This window comes from Amblyomma americanum, chromosome 8 (assembly GCF_052857255.1).
Source record: "Amblyomma americanum isolate KBUSLIRL-KWMA chromosome 8, ASM5285725v1, whole genome shotgun sequence".
NCBI classification, from domain to species: domain Eukaryota; kingdom Metazoa; phylum Arthropoda; class Arachnida; order Ixodida; family Ixodidae; genus Amblyomma; species Amblyomma americanum.
Genome location: NC_135504.1, coordinates 52266444 through 52274487, shown reverse-complemented (window position 1 = coordinate 52274487; position 8044 = coordinate 52266444).

Here is an 8044-nt window from a genome sequence, read left to right as displayed (position 1 = left end):
CCACGCGACGGCAGTAGCTCGGAAAAGGTGACGAGGTTCGCTCGTAAAATTAGTAATCAGGAGTTCCGACCGACTGTTACGGAGGTGTACAACACTTCGGGCCGCGCAAATGCCATGTGTCAGCAGCAACGAAAGGTTGCCCTCGGCAACTGCAGGTCCATCACGTAGCCCGTCATCGTATTCAACGCTTGCAAAAACACTGGAGCGCGGCGGAATCAAGACTTTCAGTGGAAATACGAAGGGCGGAGCTGCGTTGCTGAACGTCGGAGGTGTTGTCGGCTTTCGCTGTCGAAAACGTAACGGTTCTGTGCCGCAGGTAAATAACAGCACCATTCTCAGGGAGAAAATCTACGCCCAAAATCAGGTCACAAGAACAGTCGCGGAGCACCAGGCAGCTATGAACGTCGAGTCGCTGATCTCGACGCTAGCCGTGCGCTGTCTAAGCGGAGTAATGATATGGCCCCCCGCCGTTCGGATCTGCACGCCAGAGCAAGGGTTTGCAACTTTCTTTAGAAACGTTGCCAATTTGCCACTGATAATTGAAAACTCCGCTCCTGTGTCCACCAACGCGCTAATGCTGTGACCATCAAGAAGCACGGGTATGTCAAGGGAGAAGCGGTCCTTTAGTTCAGCTGCTGTCGTCGACGTCGTCAAACTCTGTCATCGGATATCTGCGTCGTCTGCATCGTCAGGGGGTCTTTACAGCGTCGATATCCAGCGACCACGCCCCCGGAGGTCGCTTTCCTCAGTTTTCCCGGTGAGGGCTGTCGGCGAGCGGTCCGCCGTCGCTCGCGAGGAGTGCTGTGCATTCGGTGAAAACGATGATCGGCGAGGTAATGGCGATCGGGACTGACGGCGGGCCATGGGCCACTGAGGTTGCTGGGTCAGGTACTCTTCAATCTCACGGGGCCGTTGGCCAAACCGGTGCCTTGGCGCATCGGAGGGAAAACCCTGCAGGTCAAGCATTCGGTATGGGCACCGGCGGAACAGGTGACCGGGCACCCCACAGTGGAAGCACAAACGCCGGCGGTCAGCGCCAGACGTCCGCTCTGCGCAGGGGTTCTCGATCACTCGAGATGCGCTGCTGCCCTGGCTGCACGGAGTGTAGCAGGACATCGTGATGGTTGGGAAAACCTGCCGCTGGATTAGGGGCAGGGCGTCGCAGCGAGTCAGCGTAGGTCTGGCGGGAGTAGTCTGTGTGGTTGGGTGGTTGAAATGTCGGTGGATTTGGGGTGGGGCGTCGCAGAGCTTCAGCATATGTTGGGCGGCAGTAGTCTGTCTGGGTAGGCTGTGGTTCGGCATGTAGTAACGGAGGCCTGATAGCTTGCTGCACCTCTTCGCGGATAACGCTCATAAGTTAGCTGGCCGCTGTCTGAGACGTACCACAAACCTTCTCTAGCTCCTTACGGACAACAGCGCGGATCTTGTCACGGAGAAGGTCGGTATTGCTGTTGAAAACCGGGAGAAAATCCGTAACAGAAGCAGCAAGGACTGGCCGGTCGTGCGCGGTGGAACGCGGCCGGAAGACCTGCTCCATCGTGACTGCCTCCGCTAGAAACTTGGCAATAGTGCTGGGGGGCTACGCACGAGGCCGGCGAAAAGCTGTTCTTTAACACCGCACATTAGGTGGCGCAGCTTTTTGGCTTCCGACATGGCTCGGTCAGCCCGTCAGAAGAGCCGCGTCATGTCTTCGACGTACATGGTAACAGTGACGTTGGGCATTTGCATACGGGACTGCAAGGCTCGTTCAGCTTTCGTCCGCATTTCTTTCAGATCGGCCCACTCGAAGCCCTCAGCAACAGACGACGAAGTGACTCTGTCTGGTTTGCTAAGTCCGCATTTGACCGCTGATCCGCCCGCCGTGGTGGCTCAGTGGTTAGGGCGCTCGGCTACTGATCCGGAGTTCCCGGGTTCGAACCCGACCGTGGTGGCTGCGTTTTTATGGAGGCAAAACGTAAAACGTCTGATAAAGGGTCATAAATTTTGGTTGAGAAATCGGGGAGGGTAGAGCGCGAAGTCTGGTACGTTTGGCGTGGTGTTTGGCTTGGAAGCACCTAGTAAGGAGCACAAAGGGGCACCGAGTGCCGTGGTCTCTTCTAAGTTCCTGTCCTTTACCACCAGTGCATGGTTGTCAAGCCGTTCTTTGCATTTTCCACACCACCCGAGGCAGCAGAAGACGGTCGTCAGTATGAGTAGCTAATCCCAATGTACCCTAACAATACACACGCTCCGTCCCTGGCTCTCAGTTTGCAACGAAATGAAGTGAATAAAATATTTTTCATTTTTTATTTCATTCATTTGTGTCATTCTCGTTACGGAGACCGTAGCAAAGCCAAAAGGCAAGAAGCCTAACACAGGGTTATGTGTAATCTATTCAACTACTTGACGTATCATTAGCAATATTCACATTAAAAAAGAAAAAAATAGTGGCATGGGAGAGAACAGCTTGACTGTAGTTGCCAGAGCAACCTGAAGTTCAGATCTTGGATATAAATTTTTGTAGACCGCCGCAGACATATCTCTGCAACCTTTGTTGATGGCTGTCGCGTAGCACCCGTTGTCGAGACGTGACGACCGAGTCGTTTCGATGCGCCTCCCTGAGTTGCCAAACTGAGAACAATGTTCTCTGTGACACAAGCTCACTTTATCCAGCTGCACCGTAAGCATCCAGTTCCGACATAACAAGCCAGCTAAAAAAGGGCCCGAGACCTCTCCGTTACGTCTTACCGTTTGAATTGCAACTCAACCAATCATCGTAATCCAGTGAGCCGAAGTACCCGGGTTTGAACCCGACCGCGGCGTCCGCGATTCGACGGGGGCGGAACGCAAATAGGCACCCGTGTGTTGTGCGATGTCAGTGCACGTTAAAGATCCCCAGGTGGTCGAAACTATTGCGGAGTCCTCCAATACGGCATCTATTTCTTCCTTCCCTCACTCCCTCCTTTATCCCTTCTCCTATGGCGTGCTTCGGATGGCCACTGAGTTACGTGAGACAGTTGCTGCGCTATTTCCTTTCCTCAGGAACCGATTTTCATATTAATCTTGGGAGAATTGACTTTTTGGGCGCGAAGCCCACACAGCTTCTAGCGATTTCAATTTATCGTTCATTCAGGGAGGCATCTGCGTTTGTGTGTGATTTTGCAGGCGAGCAAGACATTCCGCAGACTCTGAGTGGTCGGCCATTGCGCCAAGCCGCAGTGGGCAAGAACTACAGAGAGCCTGGAAGTGGAAGGTATGCACGCATTTCATCTCCTTGGAAAATGTGTGAGGGTTCGCTGGACGAAGGAGCGCAGTCTCTCATGCGAGCGACGATGGTATGGTTGAAGTTGAAGCTAGCTGTACTGACTATTCCTAAAGTGTAACGTGGCCCACTGTGTGCAAGAGGATGCGCCGAATATAGCCGGGATAGAAAGTGAACCACAATTAGTTGATAGCTTGCACTGTATCATGCAGTAAGGACTTATTTTCTAATTCTGAATCTGTATCCCTCCACGACCTCACCCCTATCGCCGTGCGTTCACTGTTTGTATGCAGAAGCCACATAGCAGTAAGCGGACGGTCAGTAACGTGAAACACGGGCGCGTATCATATGTATATGCGACCAGGGCTGGTCTTGTGCGGAACTGAAATGAGGAGCGCTGTCACAATCACTTTCACGTTGCATCGAAAAGGGTCCTTGCCTCGTGCCACTTTTTACAAAATGGTCCGAGCTCAAATGCGAATTTTGTGAACTTGTAACCAAATATCGCTGGGCAAGGTAATGAATACCGGTGCCAAAAACGGGTGCTCCGAGAAGGTCTTCGAACACTATTTTCGTTTAGATTGAGCAGAGCCGCGTTCGCGCCGGTAACACAACACATCTATGGTACGCGGCCTGCAGTGACAGCAGGGACCTGTAGCGCTTGCCGGCCGATTTGAAGTGCTTATGCGGCAACTTCCGTTTTCTGGAAATAAAGGGACAATAAATGTTCACTGCTTGAATTCCACGTTATAATGAATCTTTAACTGCTAAACACAGTTTGGCTGCCTTCCGAATTACTCTAATGCTCACGTAATGCGAGACCCAAATCCTACGCTAGGAGTTAAAAAGAAAACACCTCTACATGATGGAGGGAAGGGGGGTCGACTCACTAACGCTTGAAAGTAGGAAACGAGTGAAAGCTGTCGCGTTATTCTGTAAACTTCCAGTCCTGACCGCAAGACACCATTCATCACGCCCGACGGGCTCTTCGTGCCAGCAACATTTCAGCGGGTTATGGACAAGGTGTTGGCAGGCTTCAAGTGTCAAACCTGCTTCATCAACCTAAATGGCATTGTTGTCTTACGACTAACTATGACGAACATCTAAAGAGATCGCACGCACTACTCGAAGCAGTCGAGTCTTCTGGGCTTACATTAACGCCGGAAAAATGCCGCTTCGACTCCTAGAGGCAGCGACTCCTAGGCCACATTAGATACATTACTAACAGGGGGACCCTACCGGTTAGGGGCATAGTGGAATAGCGGGTCACCAGTGCGCATGCGTAGGACAATAACCGGAAGGGCTTTATAGCTCTGCGCCTGCGCACTGGCGCCTTGCTTTTCCCCATTCCCCTGGCCAATGGGGTCCTCCCATTCCGAAAATCTCTATCAGCAAGGACTGCGTCGTTTCCGCAGATATGTGGGGTATTCACGTGACTTGACAGCGTCGCTTGAACACCACCATGGTAACACGGTTGGCGTTGTCGCCACAGCCATCGCCCGAGATATGAGCGATGCGCGCTCTTCAAGCACAGTTAGGATGAGGAGGAGGAAAAAAACGTTATTTGAGGCCAGAACTAAGGCCCAGGGAAGAACAGCGCTTGCTCCGCCATGGCCCGCTGATAACCTGCCCAGTGCGAGTGAAACCAAAGCACTCCAGAAAGGAGGGGGAGGGTAAGGGAAATAGGCAGGATCGTCGAGAAGCTCGTCATTTTTTTATATCTTGCTTCATGGAGGACTATAAAGCTCCAACTCCATTGGCCCTTTTCAGCGCGCGTGCTGTGCGCTTGGGCGCCCACGCGCCTGCCGGAGCAAGTCGGCATATGCGCAATGTGTCGGCCGCCGCCGAGCGCATCCCCAGACGCTCGGATCCGACAGTGCCAGATACTCTGCGCGCGCCCTACTCGCGGCAGTCCTTTTTTTTGCGCGTAAGGGCGCGGCGCTGGGCGCGCAGGCGCGTGGGACGCGGGAGTGTCTATGGAGTGGGACCTCAAGTGCTGCAAACGCGGAAACCTAAACCGCGGGCACTTTCTCTTTGAGCCAGTGTATGCTTGTATATCATGGATCTAATGCTCGTAATGAGGCTAGCACCGCAAAATGGTGGATACCGTGACATAAACATTTTTATTTACTTCCCATTGTGAACAGACTCTATGTCTTTTCATTTTCTGCAGGAAACCAAGGCGCCGGTGACTTCATCGGCCTTTCTCCTACATAACGAAAAAAGTTTTTTTTTCGCCCTGAGGCATCTTTTCATTTATATTACTTCTAAAACCAGAAGTATGCCCCGTCCGGGAGGGGACCTCAATCCACGTATTCTACGGTGGCTGCCGTCAGTCTGGCCCTGCCAACCAGCTTGCGCTGGTCATCCAGGTCCGAGCTCGACAGCACTGCGACAGCACTGGGTGACACGGGGAACTGCCGGATTGAGTTGGCACGCCCGGAAGTTATGCACGAATTTATCAGCTCACTGTTCATTCTAATGTGAAAGTATTATATGTCGGATCGGCAACGAAACCCGGCGTCGGCGTTGACCAGCAGCAGTGGCAGCAGAAATCCTGGTTCATGTCAGAGCTGTAACAGAGAAAAATAAAATTCTTCCAAAGGTGCGGGAATTGAACAGAAGACTTCCAGACTGCAAAGCGAGCATGCAACCCACCAACAAAACCACTTTGCTCCTTGGCGAACAAAGGTGAACCTAGAATATGCGTTTCCGTACACGACTGTCCTATGCGACTATGCTGAAAGACGTCTTCTGAATCCGTCTTCTCGACATAGTCAAGAAGCTTAAATGTAGTCTTTAGAATACCTCTTCTAAACATCGTAAAGGAACTTCAGGAAATGCGCAACAGGAAGACGTTTTGTCTACGAATGCAGGTAGTTTAGAATATGTTTGCAATATGATTTGTTGCCCCCATTTCGTTCCCGCGAATTTTGATCTTGTTCAGCTAAAGAGGAGCTAGAGCACAGAGGGTCCCCGTCAAGCATTCTCTGTGCACTGCACAACCAGCATCCTGTACGCTGCAAGCGTGACGATGGCGTCAAATGCTACTGTTTCGCGTAAATGATGAAAAATGTGAATACTCTTTTTATTATGAGGAATAAAAGATCTTATCCAGAACAAATGGCACTAGCAGCAGCTCAGCTGATGGTACTAAATGGGGTAGCGGAGAAAAAGAGCGTACCTGGAATAAATTAAATCAACAGCATCCGATTCAGACGATTGGTGCATCAGAAAGACAAAACAAAAGCAGCATTAGGACACAAAGAGCTAAGGTCCCATTCGGAAGCTCCTGAGGAAAGCTACTTTACTTAGTCGCGGTGATATCCGCATGCACGATAAGGCTTATTATGCCGCGAAACATTCGTTTTATGGCGAGTAGCCCCCCAAAAATTAAAACCTCCCTGACTGCGCCGCCTTTGCGCTACGGCCTAAACAATTTGATAATGAGGAAACAAGCCTTGCCTTGTGACCTCAGCCTTATTGGAAGCTTGGAAGAACGCAAACATTATCTTAATTGATAAGAAACGAGATTCCAAGGACTTCATAAATTACAGACATCCACACTATCAATCAGCTGATAAATTGGCCGAATATAACCAACCCCTATATAAAGCCTTCATTGATTACGAGAAAGCAATCGACTGTGGGGAAACGTCAGCAGTCATACTGGCATTGCAGAATCGGGGTGCAGAAGAGCTTTATGTCAAAATACTGGAAGTAATAAAATTCCAATAAGGAAGGGCGTCAGGAAAGGAGACACGATCTCGCCAATGCTATTCACCGCATGTTTACAGGAGGTATTCCGAGGCCTGAATTGGGAACAGTTGTGGATAAGAGTCAATGGAGAATACTTGAATAATCTGCGATTTGCTGATGGCATTGCCTTGCTGAGTCACTCGGGGGTGAACTGTAAATCATGATCATTGACTTGACTTAGACAAGCAGAGCACAACGGTGGGTCTAAATATTAACATTTAGAAAACGCAAGTAATGTTCCCCGGTGGCTCAGTGGCTATAGGGCACACGGCTACTGATCCCGAGTTGCCGGGTTCGAACCCTACCGCGGCGGCCGCATTTCAATGGAGGCGCCCGTGTGCTGTGCGATGTCAGTGCACATTAAAGATCCGCAGGTGGTCGAAATTATTCCGGAGTCGTCCACTACGGCACCTATTTCTTCCGTCTCTCAGTCCCACCTTTATCCCTTCCCATACGGCTCGGTTCAAGTGCCCGTCGATATGTGAGACAGATACTGCGCCATTTCCTTTTCCCAACAAACAATTTTCCATTTTTCATGTTCAACAGTCTAGCAAGGGATCAGCAGTTCACAATTGGCAGCGAGGTACTGGAAGTGGTAAAGGTCTACTTAGGACAGGTAGTGACAGCTGGTCCGGATCATGATAGGGAATTAACTAGAATGATAAGGATGGGGTGAAGCGCATATGGCAGGTTCTCCCATATCATGAATGACAGTTTACCAATATCCCTCAAGAGAAAAGTGTACAATCGGATACAATCAGTACTCACCTACGGGGCAGAAACGTGGAGAGAGAGAGAAACAACTGTCTTGCTGTACGTTGGGGTCTGGGCTGCGGAGCAAAGCCTCCCAGGATTCTATAGTGCGTGAGCTATCATATTTAGCCGGGCACGTCCACACCATGTGGACCAAATTTGCTGGCTGATCGCAAAATTTGCACTTTGACCTGAATACTGTAGGATGCCACTTGCTGTAGAGTACTGGGTTGGGAAAAACCCCTGTCTGTAATTTCCTCCAAAGAACCTCCTCTTTTTTATTGAGCGTTT